Source organism: Eublepharis macularius, chromosome 11 (genome assembly GCF_028583425.1).
Source record: "Eublepharis macularius isolate TG4126 chromosome 11, MPM_Emac_v1.0, whole genome shotgun sequence".
In the NCBI taxonomy this organism is placed as follows: Eukaryota; Metazoa; Chordata; class Lepidosauria; order Squamata; family Eublepharidae; genus Eublepharis; species Eublepharis macularius.
Window position 1 is genome coordinate 22,924,089 of NC_072800.1, and position 20,359 is coordinate 22,944,447.

Here is a 20,359-nt window from a genome sequence, read left to right on the forward strand (position 1 = left end):
GTTACAAAATTAAAAAAAAAAGATTCTTTACAGAATTATATTTAAGATAGTGCTACAGAAAGGCGGAACACGAACATCTGTTTCTTTTGCCCGTAAACAAGACACGTAGCTAGAAAGGGAGATCATAAGTGGAATCAACAAAGTTTGGAATTCCTGATCAGATATCAATAGAGAGTAAGAAATAAAGTGACACTTGGGACACAGATGTGCAGACAGCTTTCTTCATAGGCAAAAATTATGAGGCAGTTTAAAAGTAATTTTTTTTCATCTGTGTCTAGTTTTAAAGAAATCATTTATTCATGTAGTAATGAAGCACATCTTGAGGTATCAGAGTCGGAGTGTTTTGATTATAGATTTATCAGCTAGTCAGGGTATGTGCCTGCCATTTAACCTTTCAGCCTCTCATAGCAGATGACAGACTACGACCCCTGAGGAGGGCCCAGTCTGGGTCTTGTGCCTCCCCCCTCCCCCTTTCAGCTACATTCAGAAATGTTAGTGTTTTTAGGCAAAAAGTCGTTAGCCCAGATGACTGATTAGTGAGGACAGCTTATTAGTGCATTTTTTTTTTGGTAAAGAGTGCCAGGGATAAAAGCTAATTTTATCCCTTCATTAGTTGGGTTAGCAGCAAAGGAGAATGTTCACTCATCAGGGTGCAGATCAAAGTGTGTCTTACACACAAATGTTAAGTCTCACTCAAACTGCCTTTATTTAAAGCAGAGCCTGATTCTGATTGATAATAAAGATGGACTCTGGTTAGAAAAGGGGACATTAGTTTACATTTGGCCTCCAAAAGAGAAGTTTACCCGCCACAGAAATTTTCACATTACACACTCCAGCTGTGTTCTGAACTGAGCGTTGATAGGATCTGTAACGCACCAGAAATACTGTTTGTTTCAATGCAGCTTTACTTTATTAGGACTCGTATGTATATTGCTAAACATGTTTGCAGCCAAAGGACTTACATAGGTTGCATTTAACTCTCTAACATGACTAGAAATGCTTCTGCTAACGAGAACTGCAAGATTTGACCCAGTGGCACCTTACAGACCAAGAAGATTTTCAAGGTGTAAGCTTTCAACAGTCAGAACTCCCTTCTTCAGATACTAGATACCTTCTTCAGATATCTGAAGAAGGCAGTTTAACTCTCAAAAGCTTATACCTTGGAAATCTTGCTGGTCTCTAAGGTACCATTGGATTCAAATCCTGTTGTTCTACTGCAGGCCAACATGGCTACCCACCTAAAACTGTACTAAAGGAAACTAAATGCCATCTAATGAAATGGAACTGAATTCCAAGGAATGTTTCTTAAAGAAGGCAAAGTTTACCAACAGCAAGCTGTGGCTCTGAAGCAGAAGTATGTCATACAGAAGTATGTTGTAGATTCAGCAGCATTGGCATAAATGTATATGCTTTGGAATAGTTTTCAGGGAGACTATCACAGAGAGTTTGGACAAAGACTGCATCCAACTTTTTGAAATGTAATCTGGCAATGATTCTTTCAAAACACTGTCCACAGAAATGAAACATAATTTTTAGTTATTGTAGAAGTCACATTTCGACTCCTTTGACTTGTTGCAGTATGTGCTCCTAAACAAGCCACAGGTGTCACAGATGACAATTCATAGTGTGGCAAGTTCACCATCTGGGGCTTAAGGTGATTTATATAGTGTATAAAAACGTGATGGAGCACAGTTCCCCCAAATACTCAGGCACAGTATTTCATTTAATGGGTTATAATATTATGCACTAGCTTGTTGCGTGTATCATTATTATGCCAGTATAGCTTTCTTCTGGGCCATATACTATACAGTGCACATGAAAGGGCAATCATGAGATAAGAACCTTTAAACAGGACCGTAAGTGGATAGGCCAGAAGACCCTGATCTTGTCAGATCTCAGAAGCTAAGCAGGGTCGGTCTTGGTTAGTAATTGGATGAGAGACCTCAACAAAGACCAAGGTTGTAGATGCAGGCGATGGCAAACCACCTCTGATAGTCTCTTGCCATGAAAACCTCACCAGGAGTCTCCGTAAGTCAACTCTGACTTTAGGGCTGGGTTTCATTCATTCAAGTGACATGTAACCTTTCATAAGGACTTTTTTTTTGCATGTCCCGTGACCTGTATAAACTGGAGATGCTGCAGATTTTGCAACAAACACAGTCACAATTACTGGGTTTGAAGGTATGGATCAAATGCAAGCCAGTCACCCGATCATTTAAATTTGTGTCAAACAGTTGCAAACACCTGCTAAACTGGTTTGCATTGTGTTATGCAAAACTGTATTTGCAAAGACGATGCCAATTCAAACTGATTGGCAGCGATTAGTATCACTAAGGACTTCTTAGACGAACAATGAAGAGTAGGATTTTATTGAAACACAGCATTTATTTATGACTCAGTTAATATGATTTGTGAGTGATCTAATTGTCTATTTAAATGACTGCTTGCTGAGTGGAGCAGTTATGCAGCAATGATGGGGGGTGGTAGTAGAACTGAGTTGGACTGTGTGAGAACAAACATGCATGAAAAGCCAATTACGCTATTCAGCATGGTTGGAAAAGAATACAGGAAAGGAATATAGTGAAGCAACCTATCAAACACCAACAAACAAATCAAACTATTGAACTGATAGTCGAAAAATCAGATCCCTGTTTATGACTGGCTAACAGGGTCCGAATTAAACCAGGACATTCTTAGTATTAACCAACAATCATTAGTTAGCATTCTGTTCCCCAAACACCTTTAAATTAACTTGTAAGGAAATTCCATAATTGTTTCTTGTAACTACTATTGCCATACCTAGTCAATTAGTATTTTTCCCCCTGCTGTTGTGAATTCATTGGATTAAAGAGATTTTAGAGAAGGTATCCAAAGTCAAAGCACAAATGTGTCTTGTGAAGTAGATTAAAGAGTGTTCTAGAGCTTTCTTCTTTGCATTTTATTAAATCTTTTAGTCATTAGTAATTATTAATATATATAAGATCAATTAGGTTTGCTTGTACATGTACCAAGTTTCTAGACAAAAAGGAAGGGGTGAAGGGTCTGGAGACCAAGTCCTATGAGGAAAGGTTGAAGGAGCTTGCTATGTTTAGCTTGGAGAGGAGATGACTGAGAGGTGATATAACCATCTGCAAGTACTTGAAGGGTTGTCATATAGAGGACGGCACAGAGTTTTTTTCAGCTGCCCCAGAAGGTTGGACAAGAACCAACAGGTTGAAATTAAATCAAAAGAGTTTGGGGCTATACATTAAGAAGAACTTCCTGACAGTGCAGTCCCTCAGTGGAACAGGCTTCCTCAGGAGGTGGTGGGCTTCTTTGGAGGTTTTTAAGCAGAGACAAGATGGCCATCTGACAGCAATGCTTATTCTGTGAACTTAGGCAGATCATGAATGGGAGGGCAGGAAGGGTTACATCAGTGCTTAGTTCTCATGGCCCCTTCTTATATGCCCAGGGTAAGGCCGATCGCAACCTTGGGGTCAGGTAGCAATTTCCCCCAGGCCAGTTTGGCTAGGGATCCTGATGGTGTTTTGCGCATGGAGCAAGGGTGACTGAGGGTGTGGGGAGGGGAGGTAGTTGTGAATTTCCTGCCTTTTGCAGGGAGTTGATTAGATGACCCTAGAGGCCCCTTCCAACCCTGTGATTCTATGATTCTACATCTAGCTAACTAAATAGGAAAAAAGGAGAGAAGCATTTTAATTTGGTGAATAGATTGATGTTAAGTTTACTGTATATACATCTGAGATCTCTTTTATATATACCTTTGTTGGCATGGCTTCCTCAGTTCTAATGTTCCCATGCTTGTCCAAGGATACATAAGAACTTCTGCCCATGTGGTTGGGCTTCCTATAAGTCATGCAAGCAATGCCCAGCCTTTTGGGAGGGTCACTGCTTGTGGTGTTTGTAAACATGCCAGGAAGACAAACCACAAGGGCCAAAGCCTTGACATGTACTGGCATGGAAGTAACTTACAAGGGACCACACTTAAAGCTACATTTTTACCAAGCTAGTGAATTTAATATATCAAGGTAGGACATGTGAACAATGCCGGATTATGTTACTGTACTGGGTCCTCTTGTAGGTGCACAAGAAGACTCAGATTGACAGTTTGGATTTTCTCTTGGTTAGTGTCTTGCCAGTTTTGGTAAGAAAAGGCTGCATTTCTGCATTATGGCTGGGCATGTGAAGAGTTTTTGTAATTCTGTCATTCTGTGTGGTTAGAAAATGTGGCCTTTTCAGGATGTCTCGTTTGTGCTTCTAAATATATACCCACATTGTACTTAAAAGTGTGGGCAGTCTTCCCGTAATACACGGGGAAAAAAAGAACATAATTTCTCTTTAACTTTTTTTTTTTTGAAGGCAGACATCTGTATATTTTTATTGCTCCCCCAAAGGAGCTTTTAAGTCAATTGTGTTTGGAATGCATGTCCGCTCCGGGAGTTACAATTGTTAGGAAAGTCTTGAATGCTTTTCATTTATAAATGTAGACATGTGGGTCTTCGCCTACGATGGCTTCTTTTGTGTGGGTGTGTGCTTTTTAACAGAAGAGCCCGATACGAATGATACGTCCTGCTCTATGGGACCAATAAACTTCACCAGTGGACAATATCCTGTCTCAAAGCAAATAACTTAGATTGCATTTGGAGTGGAGGTGATATAAAAGACAGCAGTTGCTTAGCATGGAGCGTAAATTCTTCTGCAGTTAAATCTCATGGACTTGCCCTGATGTAAAGGCCTGTTCCTTGCACAGTAGTAAACTTGTACCTGGACTGTACCACTTCAGAGAGAAGGTGGAGGCTTAGTTAATATAATCCTCTTATAGGGGGAACAATCATTCACAGTGCATTCCTAGGCCTTTTCTATACTCTTTAAAGGGATGGCCCACTCACTGAATGCTGGTGGCTTTTCTCTTTGACTCCAGATGTATCTGTTTTCAAAATAGTTGCAGGCTGTTTGGCTTCCTTTTTTTAGGCACCAAAACCAAAACAAAACAAACAAAAAAAACGGAAGCCAAACAGCCTGCAACTGTTTTGAAAACAGAGACATCTGGAGTCAAAGGGAAAAGTCGCCAGTGATTGGTGAGTGGGCCGTCTCTTTAAGGATGTGTGGAAATGACCCTAAACAGTGTTACACTCTTCTAAGCCCATTGACTGAGGTTTGTACTGTTAGCCTGTCTGGGTAACCTCTAGCCTAGAACCCTTCTTCTTGTTTTCTGTGTGCAGGTAACGCTTTAATAGGAAGGAGCAGTCAGTCACATGGGAACACGTATCAATGAAAACTACGCATTAGATAGCTTGTATATCTTTTATAACAGAATAGGAGCACAGCAACAATCTTAAAGGGCAATTGTGAGGAAGATTTCCAAGAAGAGAAATGAACAATTGCTATTAATTTTTCACTTTTAGGCAATATTACTGTGCTTGTGTAATCACTTTGATTTATTCATACATACGGAACAGTGCGTAGAAGTAGAACCATTGTTGGAATTGGTTATGTATAAAATCCTCATGCATTTTCTCTCTTTGTGCGACAATTGGAAATTTCTCATTTCTGTTTTTGTGGCACATTGTAGTTTTATATTACAACTGGCCAAAAAGTATTATTTTGTTTCCTCTCAACAAACCAGGCTGATGTTTCTCTGATTCCTGTCTTGATTGACTCCTTTAGCCTTTAGCCTACATCAATGTTTCTTAACCTTTTATCCAAGAAGGAACCTCTAAATTATTTTTTCAAATCTCAAGGAACCCTTACCTATGAAAACTTTTACAGGCCAGAAAAAATTGATGGCAGATAGTCAGATTAAAAGCAGAATGTAAAATGTTAAAAACAATTAAAAGGGGGGTGAGCAGGGAGGAGAGCGTCTCAACGCACAGCTCACCAACCAGAAGTCCTGATGACAGATAGTCCAATTTAATTACTGCGAAATTATTGCCGTATGTATAGTCAGCGCTCTGTAAACAGTACGAAATGGACAGTCACAATACAGTTAAATGTAACCTTAATAATTGATATTTTGAGGGATATTTGAATTTTTCATGATGTTTCAGTTTACATATTTATTCCACGATTTGTTGTGGAACCCCTGGCGTCCTTCAGAACCCCAGGGTTCCACAGAACCCTAGTTGGGAAACACTGGCCTCGCTACCAGACTTTATAAAGCTATTTCTGTACATTACTTTCCGATGGAGTGTAAAGCGAATGGTTATTTCAGCACCTCTCAGAATAGAGTTGTTTAGCACTGGGCAGTTATCACCAATGCTTTTCCAACACACCAGCAAAGATAAAAATCTGCCTTTTATGGATTGGCCCAGTGGTCCTTTTGCCCCAGAAGGGACCGCTCTGACTGACAGTGACTGTCAGGGGCAAAATCCATGTTACAAGTTAACATGTGTCGAGCCTTATTATTTTAAGTTTATTGCAATGCATTGGAAACGCTGTTTGGGGAGAGGGAAAATTAGAACAGAAATGGTGATCAGGAAAAGGATGGATCACCTTCTCCAAGTTGCCTTCCTATTCCAAATCCCCCAGTCTGAGGGTGTGGGGAGAGGTGCTTTTACTTCTCTCCTTGAGTGCTGTTTTCCTTCCCTAAACGGTCCTCCAATAGCTTTCACCCCCCACCCCCACCCCCACCCCTGCTGCCATAGTTCACTTGAAATCCTGTGGGAATGAGCAGATTCTTGGGGGGTAGATTGATGTGGGGAACTGGCAGACTGGGAAGGTCCTCCTCCATCCCTCTTTAAAAAAAGTTTTGGGACACTATTGCAATGTCTAATATGTGGCTTGCCCCTCATGCTCCTCAGTTAGGTCTTTAAATACAACAAGATGATGATGAAGAAGAAGAACATCTGCACGTACATGCTGCTCTTCTGTAGAGATACAGATACAGCCCAACTCAGATCGGTGAACAAAGTCAGTGTTGTTATTATCCCCACAATACAGGTGGGGATCTGGGGCTGAGAGGAGTGGCTTGCCCAAGGCCACTTACTGAGCTCATGGCAGTAGTGGGATTCAAACAATCAGAGTGCTGATTTGCAGCCAAACCACTTAACCGCTATGCTTTCCTAGTCTTGCTTTCTGAAGTCCCTCTTAGCTGGATATGGTTGAACCTGGAACACCATGTATACAAAGTATGCAGTCTACCATGGGGAAGTGGACGGTCTCCAGAGCTCTCTGTAGTATAGACTCTTCCGTTGGAAGTTAACGTATACATCGGTTCTACATTAGCATGAAGTCTTTGTCCAACAAAATGCCTAAATGAATACTTTCACTCAAATACAGTCAAATACTTTTGACAGTTCTCCCTCTGAGTCGGAGGACATCCTGGGTGTTTCCCACCGTCCAATCGGGGAGGCAGGAAAGTTGATCTTTCTTCCTCTTCCTGTGGATGTATGTGGGAACACCCCCTTTGCCTTCAGTTCCTTTCCTGCCTCAGAGGAGAGCAGTTCACCTTAGGCTAGCTCTTCACTGCCTTCCTAATTAAATCTATCTGCTATAATCTTCCCTTCCTATTTCTTCCTATTTCTTCCTCTTTCTTTCTTTCACCTTAATTTCCTATCTTCCACTGCTTTCTTCTCCTATACCTTCCTGTTTGGAACGTGTCAAGGAGAAGATTGAAGACTGAGAATGGCCTCGGCGGCCTCATCGGATTCCGAAGAGAGTTTTTTGGAGAGGGCGAGCCATCCCCCAGGAGCTGTCTTACCGATGGCGGGGATGTGCTCAGCCGGCGCCGGCTCTCCTTGCGAGGCTGAGCGGCTCCCCGGCGAGAAGATTCCTTTGGGAGAAGATCAGCCCTCTAAGAAAAGGCCTCGTCTCCAGCAGAGGGAGCCCCAGAGCTCGAGAAGTCTGAATCAAGAGGCCTTTAGCTGCAGCAACGGAGGGAGCTTTGTTTTGGCGGCAAACAACAGCGCGGCTAGCGTTTTCCCGCCAAGGCCAAATGACGCGCTTCCCAACCTCCCGGCGGGAGAAATGGGACTTAATCAGGATCCAAACGTTCAGGAGAATCAAGTAAGTGCCGCTTACCTTACTATGCCCCCAGAAGTGATGGGTTTTCTGCGACAGACCATGAGGGAGGAGATCCTGGCTCTTCATAAGGCTAAGCAGCTTCAACCCTCTCAACCTTCCTGCCCTAAGGGACATCGGGATGCCCAGGAGAGTTCTGCCATGCCTTGGCCCACCAAGGCAGCAAGAAAATCCAATGCTTACCCCAGGGGGGTTGGTAGAGACTGGCCTGCAGAGGCTCCCTCCCCCAGTGAAGATTCGGATGGTGGGGACTTCCTCTCTGAGGAAGATCAGGAGGAAGAATCCTCTAGCCATGAACACTCTAACAGACTGTTCCAGGCTGATGATTATCAATATCTCTTAGCTAAAACCCTTTCCGCTCTTGAGCTTCAGGAAACATCGAAGGGGGAGGAAGAGTCATCTACTGGGGACCCTAAGTCCAGACCTAAGGGGAATAAAGAGTTTTTCCCTAGATCAGAAGAGAAATCTAAGGTTTTTCCCTTTCCTGAATACTATGAAAAACAATTGATGGCTGAGTGGGCCACTCCAGCCTCTTGCAAGCATTTCTCTAATAATGTTAAAAAGTTATATTCTCTTCCCAAATTTGCCACTGAGCTCTTGCAGGTTCCCGCCGTGGATGCGCCAGTGATAGCCCTGCAATCCCATGGGCTTCTGTCTGAGGACGGCCAAGGGGCTATTAAGGACAGTCTGGACAAAAAGGGAGACATAGCCCTGAAGAGAACGCATGAAGCCCTCGCTATGGCAATTAAAGCTTCAGCCATCGCATCGACAGTCTCCCGTGCCTCGGTGGTCTGGGCCAGACGTCTTATAGAGTTATTGCCCGACAACAACAAACGTCTCTTGGAAGGGGCAAATAGGATGCTAAAAGCAAGTACCTTCACGGCCGATGCCACACTAGACGCGATGTCCTTCTGTGCCAGGGCCATGTCATCTACTACGGTCACCAGACGCATGTTGTGGCTTAGAGCCTGGCAAGCAGACATTCAATCTAAAGTCATATTGTCATCTTACCCGTTCCAAGGTAGAAAGCTGTTTGGTGAACAACTGAACAAGATACTAGTGGAGACGAAAGACAAGAAGAAAGCTCTACCTCGGTCGCTTAGAGGGAACGAAAGACGCACATTTCGCTTCCAGCCCTTCAGGACAAACCACACCTTGCCCAGACAGCGACAGGAGAACAAGAGAAACTGGTCTTTCCCGAGATCACAGTCACGAAGAGGTAACTTCTCGTCCAGACCTCACAAGTCCATGGGAGCCCGTGGCTTCAGGCCTGACGCAGAGGACAAGGGTCAGAAGCCCTGACTCGAGGGAAGCCCCGGTAGGAGGGAGACTACTTCTGTTTCGTCAGAGCTGGGCGGATTCCCAGGCGGACGCCTGGGCCATGGAAGTAGTATCGTTTGGCTACTCAATAGAATTCTTCTCTCTCCCACCGGAGCGTTTTCTATCATCCCCACTCAAGAAAGACCCAACCAGAAGTGCTATTACAATCAAGGCCGTGCGTCATCTGTTGGATATCAGAGCCGTGGAACCGGTTCCTCAGCACGAGAAGGGCACAGGAGTGTACTCCATCTTCTTCACCGTGCCCAAAAGGAACGGGGACTGGAGATCCATCCTGGATCTGAAGTTTGTCAACCGCTTCATAAAACTGAGACACTTCAGGATGGAGACCCTGCGCTCCATCGCGGAGGCCCTGCGCCAGGGAGAGTACTTGACATCAGTGGACCTGACGGAAGCCTATCTCCACGTGCCAGTGGCCCCTCCTCATCGACGTTTTCTAAGATTCTGTGTCAACGGCAAGCACTTCCAGTTTCGTGCCATGCCTTTCGGCCTTGCCACTGCTCCAAGGGTATTCACGAAACTGTTGGTCGTCCCGGTTGTCAAACTATGGGAGATGGGTCTGCACCTACATCCATACCTCGACGACATTTTGATACGGTCAAGTTCTCAGGAAGCGTCGATCGAGGATACAGACTTAGTAATACGGGTGCTGGAGCAGCATGGCTTCCTGATCAACAGAACCAAATGCTCATTGCAACCATCGCAAGTCCTGGAACACCTGGGACTGTTAGTCAACACGCGATTATGTTCCTTCTTCCTTCCAGAAGAAAAGATCAAGAAGACCAAACAGAGGACAGCCGTCATCATCAAACAACGCAAGTCCTGTATCATGGAACTGACAAAATTGCTGGGCCTCCTCGTAGCCAATTCAGAAGCTATTTTCTGGGGACGTTTTCACACTCGATCTCTTCAAGCTCTTCTACGACCTTATCAGCACCACATTGCTCGAAAGAGATCTATCAGAATACAAGTTCCTCTATCAGTCAAAAGCAGCCTTCGTTGGTGGACCATCGACTCCAACCTCCGACAAGGCAAGGGATTCCTGACTCCACAGCCCATCCAGGTGTTCACGGATGCGAGCCTCTCGGGTTGGGGAGCATCGATGGACGGACGAATCGGACAGGGTCGATGGTCTCCAATCGAACAAAAGTTACCGATCAATGTGCTGGAACTGAGAGCGATCTATCTAGCTCTCATTCAGTTCCAGGATCAACTAGACTCACAGCACGTTCTCATCCGCACGGACAATGTAGCGGCGAAAGCCTATATCAACAGGCAAGGAGGGTCCAGGTCATCACGTCTTCAGAAGGAGGCACACAAGATCATCAGCTGGGCGGAGGACAACCTTCTTTCGCTACAAGCAGAACACATCAAGGGAGTACTCAATGTGGAAGCAGACTGGCTGAGCCGGGAGTCTCTTCACCCAGGGGAATGGTCTCTCAACAGGGAGACCTTCAACCTCCTCACAGAACACTTCGGCACTCCAACGGTGGATCTGTTCGCCTCTCCACGGAATCACCAAGTGCGGAGGTTCTTCACCAGATACTTCCACCCAGCAGCAGAGGGCACGGACGCCATGACATCGCTGTGGCCCAGAGGCCTGCTGTACGCCTTCCCTCCGCTTCCAGTGTTGCCCAGACTACTGAGACGAATCCAGGACCAGGCAGCAACACTGATTCTCGTAGCCCCATACTGGCCCAGAAGGCCTTGGTTCTCGACTCTGCTATCGCTGTCGACCCATCCCCCATTCCGCCTGCCAATACGCCCGGATCTACTGCTTCAGGGACCGTTCTGGCATCCTCACCCGGAGTGGTGGTCTTTGACCGGCTGGAGATTGAGCGGAGATCGCTACTTCAAGTAGGTTATCCGACAAAGGTCGTGGACACCATGCTAGCTTCAAGGAAAAGATCTACGAATAGGATCTACAATTCAACGTGGAAAGCCTTTGTTCGCTGGAGCAAACGTAAGAAAATAGACCCAATGTCCCCAACAATTCGAGACATCCTGGGTTTCCTACAAGAGGGGTTGGACAGAGGCCTGAAACCTCCTACCTTGAAGAAGCAAATGGCGGCTATCGGCTCAATAATTCCTAGAATAGGAACATCTTCATTGTCTACACATCCTCATATTAAAAGGTTTCTGCGGGGAGCCTCCCTATTGAAACCCTCGGTAGTGCATCGCTTCCCGACCTGGAGGCTACATATTGTGCTCAAGGCTCTCACTAAATCTCCTTTTGAGCCCTTGCGTGACATCTCTCTCAGATGGCTAAAATTAAAGACAATATTCTTAGTCGCGATTACATCAGCACGTCGGATATCTGAGCTGAGTGCACTGTCCATCAGGTCAGATCTATGCATTTTTCACAAAGAGAAGGTGGTGCTCCGGATGGATCCTTCCTTCCTCCCCAAAGCCTATTCGACTTTTCATCGAGCACAGGAGATTGTCCTTCCATCGTTCTGTCCGGACCCTAAGCATCCCAGAGAACGAGACTGGCACACCCTTGACGTGCGCAGGGCGCTCAAGGCATATATTATCAGAACGGAAGCATTTCGCCAAACACAGTCGCTGTTCGTCAATATTTCCACTCCTAAGTTAGGACAGAGGATGTCTTCTTCTTCCATTGCCTATAGTATCAAGACCTGCATCAGCGAGGCATACAAGGCTCTCAGGTTGGAAGTTCCAGCTGGCATCACGACGCATTCTACTAGGAGCGCAGCTACGAACGCGGCCTTCAGGAGGAATGCCTCCATAGAAGAGGTCTGCAAAGCGGCTACGTGGTCCTCAGTGTCAACATTCGTCAAACATTACCAATTACATACGTACTCGTCGGCGGACGCAGCATTCGGTAGAAGAGTTCTGCAACACGTCGTAGAGGACGAAGAACATCTCCCACCCGAATCATGAAGGGACTGCTCTGGGAGCACCCAGGATGTCCTCCGACTCAGAGGGAGAACGGCCCCTTGGATACTCACCGTGAAGGGTCCTTCTCCTCTGAGGTAAGGAGGACATCCTGCCCTCCCGAGCTCTTCGTCCTCTGTCTGAGTGTTTACTAATATGAACATTCTCTTCTACCTCTGCACTAATTAATTAACGGCTACAGTTTGTCTGTTTCTCTACCTTGTCTAGTAATGTAAAGTGATGACAGGGTTCATAGTTAGTAACAGTTGACACTGTTCTTTACTTACAAGTTCTTATCGTTTCAGTATTAAAGTTAGTAGAGTTATTTGCTGTATGGACTGCTGTGGGGAGACCTCCGGAACTGAAGGCAAAGGGGGTGTTCCCACATACATCCACAGGAAGAGGAAGAAAGATCAACTTTCCTGCCTCCCCGATTGGACGGTGGGAAACACCCAGGATGTCCTCCTTACCTCAGAGGAGAAGGACCCTTCACGGTGAGTATCCAAGGGGCCGTTCTCATCTGCAGAAGATGCCCCGCCCCCAGAGATTCCGGTCACATTTGGGATGTCTCCCGGATTTCCAAAGGTGCAAACTACAGATGAGAAGCTCAGATATGACTGTCATTAGAACATTTGCATCTCCTTGGGTGCAAGTCTTTGTCTTTTTTTTTAAGCAGTTAATTATCATTTTGGCACACCCTGACAGAAAATTGGTCAAACTTCACCTTATAATTGGAAATGATATCTTTTGAAGAGAGGAACCGTGTCTTAGAATTTGTCAGGGACTCTGGAACCTGCAACCATGCAGTTCATGGCCTGAAGCGGGTCGTTAGCGATCAGTCTCAGAATATGGGTGATTAGGAGCCAGAGCCCCTTTCAGGCATGGAATGGAATAAAAATGTACAAAATGGAATAAATATCTGTTAAAATTTGCTGTTGTTGCTGATTGGCTGTCTTTAAAGTGGCCGGACTAGGGAAGCTGTCTGGAACTTGTTCTTTGTTCCTTGGCTTGATCAATAGAGAGAAGTATTTTTGCTTGTATATTCAGGCTGTAGCCCAACTGTATCTCCAGCTTGAGTTCCCCATTTTATCATTGAGCAACAAGGGCCCTGAATGGTTGTGAATCCGCTCTGAGCCTGCCTGCAGGGAGAGCGGGCTATAAATAAAATAAATTGAAAGTGCTGTAGCCAGGACTGCATTTATGTATGGTAACCCTCAGCCTTTTCTTTGCCATGCTAGAGCTTCCCATTGCAATCCCTTCAACAGCCTTGTTTCCTATTGTCAGGAGATCAAAATAACTTTTCACACTACTAACCTCCTTCCGTAACGTTGCGAAACGTTGCGCAAAAAACGCGGAAGATAACGATGTATTGTCGGTACGGAAGATAACGATGTATTGTCGATGCAGAAGATAACGTCTTGCGAGAGTTTTGCACGACATCACGTAAAACTCTTGCGAGAACACGCTATCTTCCGTGTTTTTTGCGTGACATTTTGCAACGTTACGGAAGCAGGTTAGTAGTGTGAAAACAGCCTATAATAAAGAAAGTTTGTATTACTCTTCTGTAATATCCTGTTGTGTAAATCTGTGTAACTATTAAAGCAGACATCAGTTTCTGGGATGCATTTTAATAGGTGCGCTTCAGAAACTTTTTACGATTCGTGTTTGTGTATCTGAATGAAAAAACATAGTATATTTTGGGTCATTTTCTATATTCATGGGAATTATCTGTTCATTGGAACAGTGTCATATACACAAACTTAGAGCAACAAATCTCAGTCATGTATGTAATGCCAAATGTCCATTTCAGTGGTGAGCATAAGTTAATGACCTGAAATATTCTGTCATCTTGTTCTTCATTGCCACAAACAAATTCCATGAGTGTAGCAAAGCACACAAAGTGATGTTTGAATCCATCCTATTTTTCTACAAATGCAATTTCTCATAGAAGAACATTTGAACTTTGGAACCTTTAATAGTGTAAACCAATGGACACTTTGCTGATTGTGCACTAATCAGTAAGTGAAAGAAACAGTACAGGAAAAAAAATAGTTTTTAGGCTGTGGTGACCACAGCAATCCTTCAGTCTAGTATATGGAATAGCAAAAATCGCTGTGGGAATTGGGTACATTCTTTGGTGGTATGTGAATATTGGTTATGCTGATACCTAAAACATCTTCTACCTTTGTAAATAGACTTAGAAATAAAACAATTAGGGACTTTATAAGTCCCATATTATATTTATATTTTTAATATCTTAATTAACCTTCAGGCTTTTTGTTCAGGCTTTTATTTGCCCCCCCCCAGAAGACTTCCCTCTTCTGTGTTGATCAGTGTGTTTCCATTTAACTTGATTTGTTTCCTTGTGAATGGGATCTGACATTACCTTGCATGGATGTGGTGCTTGAAAGTGGTAACCAATTGGAATATTTGGCATTGGTTTGTTTGCCCATTTTCTTCGTTAAATAGATGCAAACACAGCACTGGGATTTCATATTTAAATTTGTATCGGAGCCATGTGAGTTAGTTACACATAATAAATACAAGGTTTTCTGTGAAAATGGGAATAATTTTGGCTTTAGAAATATTTCTACAAGGGGACTGTTTTCAAAATTATTTACAACAAAAGCTTTAGGCTTGGGTCAAGCTACCATTCCATTGGTGCAGCAGCAGCTCCTCCACTGGCATGGCTTTTCCTTGTAGAAGAAAGGGAGGGAGATTTTTACCTACTCCCCCCTCCTTCTGCAAACTCCCAGTTTGCTCGCCACACAATTCCTTTGGGTCCACTGATCTAAAAGAGCACATCTGGGGAGCAAAGAAAGCTGCAGTGAGAAAGGGGAAGGCAGGGAAGTTGCCTTCCTCTAGCACAACCCTGCTTTGCTCTGCTTAGGATCCAGTCCTTAGATTTTGAGGCTAGACTTAGGTTTGGAAAGTCTTTTGGCCATTCTGCGTACTTCATCTGATTTATACTTTAATAATCTCTTCACCTCTGGCCAATAATGCTTACTTTTGAAAACCTTGAATGTAGCTTTTATCCCTTCTTCATGATCATGACCCTTTCGGCCAGTGCAATGTAAATTCAATCAAGTACGGAAATCACAAGCTCTCTCGCTTTAGCTTTTATTTATTCCCATCCTTTGTAGGCAGTTGAAGACCACTGCAAATAGAAAACTAGCACAGCAGAGAGTAGGTTGGCCTAGAACTTTTCAGTCTGATGTACTATTTTTCATTTGCAGGGATCTTTTACATGGGGGATCATTCATTATGGCATCGCTGCCCTGCAGCTTGCCTCTGTTAACAGATCTAGCCGCAGGATATTAGGATAGGCATTACTATTTATTTATACTATAGATTTTTGCACATACTTGTTGCTCTGGTGTGGATAGCCCAGGCAAGCCCAATCTTGGAAGCTAGGCAGGGTTGGCCTTGGTTAGTAATTGGATGGGAGACCTCCAAAGAAGGCCAAAGTTGTTATACAGAGGCAGGCAATGGCAAACCAGCTCTGTTAGTTTCTTGTTTTGAAAATCCCATCAGGGCTTACCCTATGTCAGCTATGACTTAATGGCGCTCTCAGCCACCATCACCACATACTTATTATACAGTTATTGGAAATCATTTTAAGTGAGTAAAAAGTCAGTGACTGGAGCTGGGCAGGGCACCACCCACCCCTGATACTGCGCCTAACATGGCCCAGCTGAAGGATGGGACCATACCTCCATGATACACTCGGGAGTTGAGCAAAAGGTCTGGCCCAGCCCCAAGTGCACTGCCACTACCCAGTTGGCAGGTGGGACCACATGCTATAGCTCAATGGGAATCTGACTGGGCAAGTACCAGGCTGCAGGCAGGTCCTCCAGTAGGACTTTTCCACAACCAAGATGAGACGGTAGAAAGTCTGTGGGACTAGCCAGTCCTTCAGAAACAGTATGCCAGGGATGGGGCTTTCAGGGGCTATGAAGAGCCTAGATCCAAGGAGGAGGAGGAGAAGGACATCAGGCCGCTACTTTCCCCAGCCCAGTAGCCACAGAGAAAGAGACAATGAGAGCAAAGGAAGTGACCCTATGGGGGGGGGGGAGGAGGAATGTGAACTTCAACTCCCCCTTCTCTCCCAATCAGAGACCTATGCAAGGTGGAGGAAGGGACAGCTACAACCCCTGGCAGAAGAGAAGTGGTAGGGAGGGCTAAACTTTCTCCTATGTGATGACCAAGCTGAGAATCTGTTGCCAACTTCCCTTCCAGGCAGCAAGTGTGAAACAGCCTCTGTGCAGGCAATTAAACCAATTTTACGCCTTTGCCTTATAAAGCATTTCACTATATTATTCTAATGACGAAAGTAATCCATGAAACTTTTTTTTAAAAAACCATCTCTCTAGACAGAACCAATAACTAGGCAACAAATGGGTATGAAGCTCATGCTGCTGTCACCCCCATCTCATTTTACCATGCATACAATATAGTATTCATTCCAAGCTATACCACATCTTATTTATTTATTTAGGAAATGTATACGCCATTTTGCCAGAGTGCTGCTTGAGGCAGTTTGCCAGTAAAAACAATACTATGAAATCATAAAAACGTGATGTATTTTAAATATAAAAATAAAGCAAACTGTTAGAAACATGCCATCGGCATAAAAACATATTAAAAGTTAGGAATATCAGCCATCCAGCTTAAAGCAGACCTGAGACCAAAAGCAGACCGTACAAATGGCTTAAAAGGACGGAATTGCTCAGTTTAAAAAGAAACAATTTCACTTGGCTTCTAAAAAATAGCATGGCATGCGCCAGGCAGTCCTCAAGGGGAAGGCATTCTAAAAGCGAGGTGCCACCACTGAAAATGCCCTGTCCCTTGTTGCCACCTACCTCACTCTGAAGGGAGGGCAAAAGAGTAGGGCTTGAGAGGCAGGTCTAAACAGATAGTCTGGACATTTATCTGTACATGGGATTGTGGCCGTTTCCACACGGCTTACCTTGTTCCGGAAAACAGCGAAATCTCGCACGAAATCGCGCGAGAAGATGCTGTTATCACGTGAAATTGCGCGACATTTCGCTGTGTTCCGGAACAAGGTAAGCTGTGTGGAAACGACCACTCTGTCCCTGTAATCTAATCCTCACACTGAAAGGGGCAAATATGGATTGGTGGAACAATCGTGTGAAGAGTTGAACACTACTATAATCATACATGCAGGAAAGGGTTGGGAGAAAGGTGCATCAGCTGGAAACTTTTACTTAACCGATTGATTTTTTTGCCCAAAAAAATAATTTCTGACCAGACTTCCGGGTTACTAAATGATTGTTAGGGCATTACAGCATGTCAAGGCAGGAGCTCTTACTCAAATGCAGAGGAGATAAGATTTGGAATCAGTCTATAGGAAACATTATTAAAGTATATAAAGTGAGTTGATTGGGGAAAGTAAGTAGGGGACAGATACCCTCAAATATAACTGGAATTAGAGATCGTCCTAACTAATGTTAGGTTACAAGCAAAGGCTGTTTTTAAAATAGTATTTGATTGGCCTATGGAACTCTTTGCCGCCAGAAATGACAATACGCAAAGATTTTTGAAGTTAGGAATATGATTTGCCATTAAGAAGCGAGTCTGGTGCACCTCTGCTAATGCACTTGACTTTCTGTATCTTATTTTGACTTCAAAGTAAATGTTTGGTCCTGTAAATGTATATAGAAAGCCAGCGCTGGAAGACCACATCTGATCATGGCTGTGTGGCTATTTTGCTTCCTGTTTATTTTTTCTCCTTTAATATGATTCTAAATATATCTCTGTAATAAGTGTCTTCTTGTTTTTAAGTTATCTCTGACATGCAGCCTTCTCCTCTTGGCTTTTAATAATACTAGACCCTCTATTCTAAAGTCATTTTTTTGTGTGACACCCCCCCCCCCCACACCATCTAGTTATAACTCTCAAAAATAAGAGGCTTGTCTTGTAGATACAGCATAATCCTCAACATTGTTTTTTCCCCTCTCCCCCCACTCCTGCCTTCAAATAACTGGGGACAGCAAGTCAAGGAGTGAGAACTCCCTTTGTTTCATGTAGTGTGCATTTCAGGGAAAGAATGTAACAGAGTAGAAAATGAAGAAAGACATAAAAGAATCTCAGCTCAAGGAGGTCAGATCCATCACAGACTTAGCCTTGCCTTCAAAGATGCCTGGGACAGGTGGCAGTTCAAGACAATCAGAGGAGAAACATCCGCTAACACTGAGATAAGGGATTCTCACGGAATCCTACTATCTGGTCCCCGTTTGCTTTGATGTAACTCTGCTAGAGAAGACTTCTGGGAGCAGGCTGCTGCTACCCTCAGCAATAGCCTGCTATTCTTGAGCCTTTAAAGGTCTCATTACAGTGGTCCTGGAGGATTAATCCTCTTTAAGGTTTACATGGAAATGGCATTGTCGAAGCACTAGCTAGGGCACCTGGGTTCCCCCGGTACAAAACAACACATTCTTTCATTCTTCTATTTTCACGTTCCCTTTTCTGTGTTATCAGTGTTTGACTGAAAGCTAAAAACCCAATCATAAGCCTTTCTGCTTCCCTCTCTGGTAGTTACAGGGGTTTTTGTTGTTGAGCACGGCTAGAGTGGGTCTTTACCAGCACCAAACCATTAGCAGTATTGTCAGTTTTTGGTAACTGGGCTTATTTAGCCTGCTGTTTTCAGCAGGTTCCCCCCCCCCCACCCTTTCTATCTACTTATTGTCCCTCCAGATCATTCCTGTGAAGTATTAAAAAAACATAGAGACAAAGTTATATCTCTGACACGCTAAGGATATTTTCTGATTGAGCACATTTGGGATTGGTTTTAGTATTCAAACAGGAATAAGAGCACATAGCAGTGCCAATCCAGAGATAGTTTTGTGCAACTGATGTACTGTACACAGTTAGAAATCTGTGGGTTGGAGTTGTGTATTTGCAACCGCATTGCAAGGCAAATGAGAATCTACAACGTGTAGCATAGATAGGAAATTGTATTGGGTGCTTTGTATTCAGGTAGGTATCACAACCCAGGGGCACATCTGAAATCAATCTGCATGGGCGGTTCTCTATCAAGAAGGCTGTTTATCTACAGAAGCTTACTTCTGCCTGTAAAACTTCATTCTAAAAGTGTAAGACTGACTTTGGTGGAATTGCAGCCCTTGTTCAATGACGCAAACTGCTGAATGTTCCGCAAGTTTTGTTGTCAAGCGTTAGAATGACCTGCACTGGAGATTACAAATTTACTTAAATAGCTACAAGGCCAGATCTGGTGTATGGTAACACTAGAAAAGCTGTCGGGATGTGGTACAATGACACCTGCATCTGGATTGTATTTAAGACCCAAGTGATTGTGATCACTGAAGCCACTGTTACCGTTGCCAGGTGTGACACTGGAGCGGGCACTGAAATAGATAGTAAGTGGGTGAAGCGGGACTGGGAATGACTCTCCTGGATGCAGTCCCAATGGAATTTTGGACATTGTGAAGTCAACTATGTTGATGCTTTCTGGCACACGCCTCTTGGAAGACCTTTAATGGGCCATGTGGCAGATAGGAACTCGAGAAACTATCCAGTTGCTTTTTTTGTCGTACCCTTTTCTCAAGAAGCTGAGACCAGCTTAACGTGATTTGCCTGCTTCTGATTTTCACAAAAGTAGTAAGAGATGGGTTAGGGTTACAGTGAGTGGTGGCCCAAAGTCACCTACTTAGTTTTGCAACAGAGCCCGGATCACCCTCATTCTAGTATGGTACTCTAACCACTGCACAACTCTGGCTCTCAAAATAACAAACAACAGGAATTGATTGCTATAACAGTGCAGTCTACTTCACTTCCGTTGTTCACGATGTTCATGTAGCACAATCCACTCCATGTTTACAGTTGGATGTGAAGCTGTAAATATATAATTAATTTGCCTCATCACATAATAGGAAGATCTTCAGATCAAGGAAACACTGTATGCCTTTTGCAGCTTCCATAATTTCCAAACTCATTAATCAGGCATAAAGAAACTCATATATCACCCCAGTGCAGCACATATAATTGCAGCTCTAAAAAAACTTAAAGATGCTCAAAACAGAAGAAGGCCAAAAAGTACATTCTTCAAAAGAGCAATTTGGATTAC

At 43.9% G+C, this 20,359-nt stretch overlaps 1 protein-coding gene across 1 annotated transcript in view; it reads left to right on the forward strand.

Moving 5' to 3' along the window:
* The window catches only part of GLI3 (GLI family zinc finger 3), a 306,111-nt gene that overhangs the window by 96,692 nt on the left and 189,060 nt on the right, over nucleotides 1-20,359 (forward strand). The gene's annotated exons all lie outside the window — the stretch shown is intronic.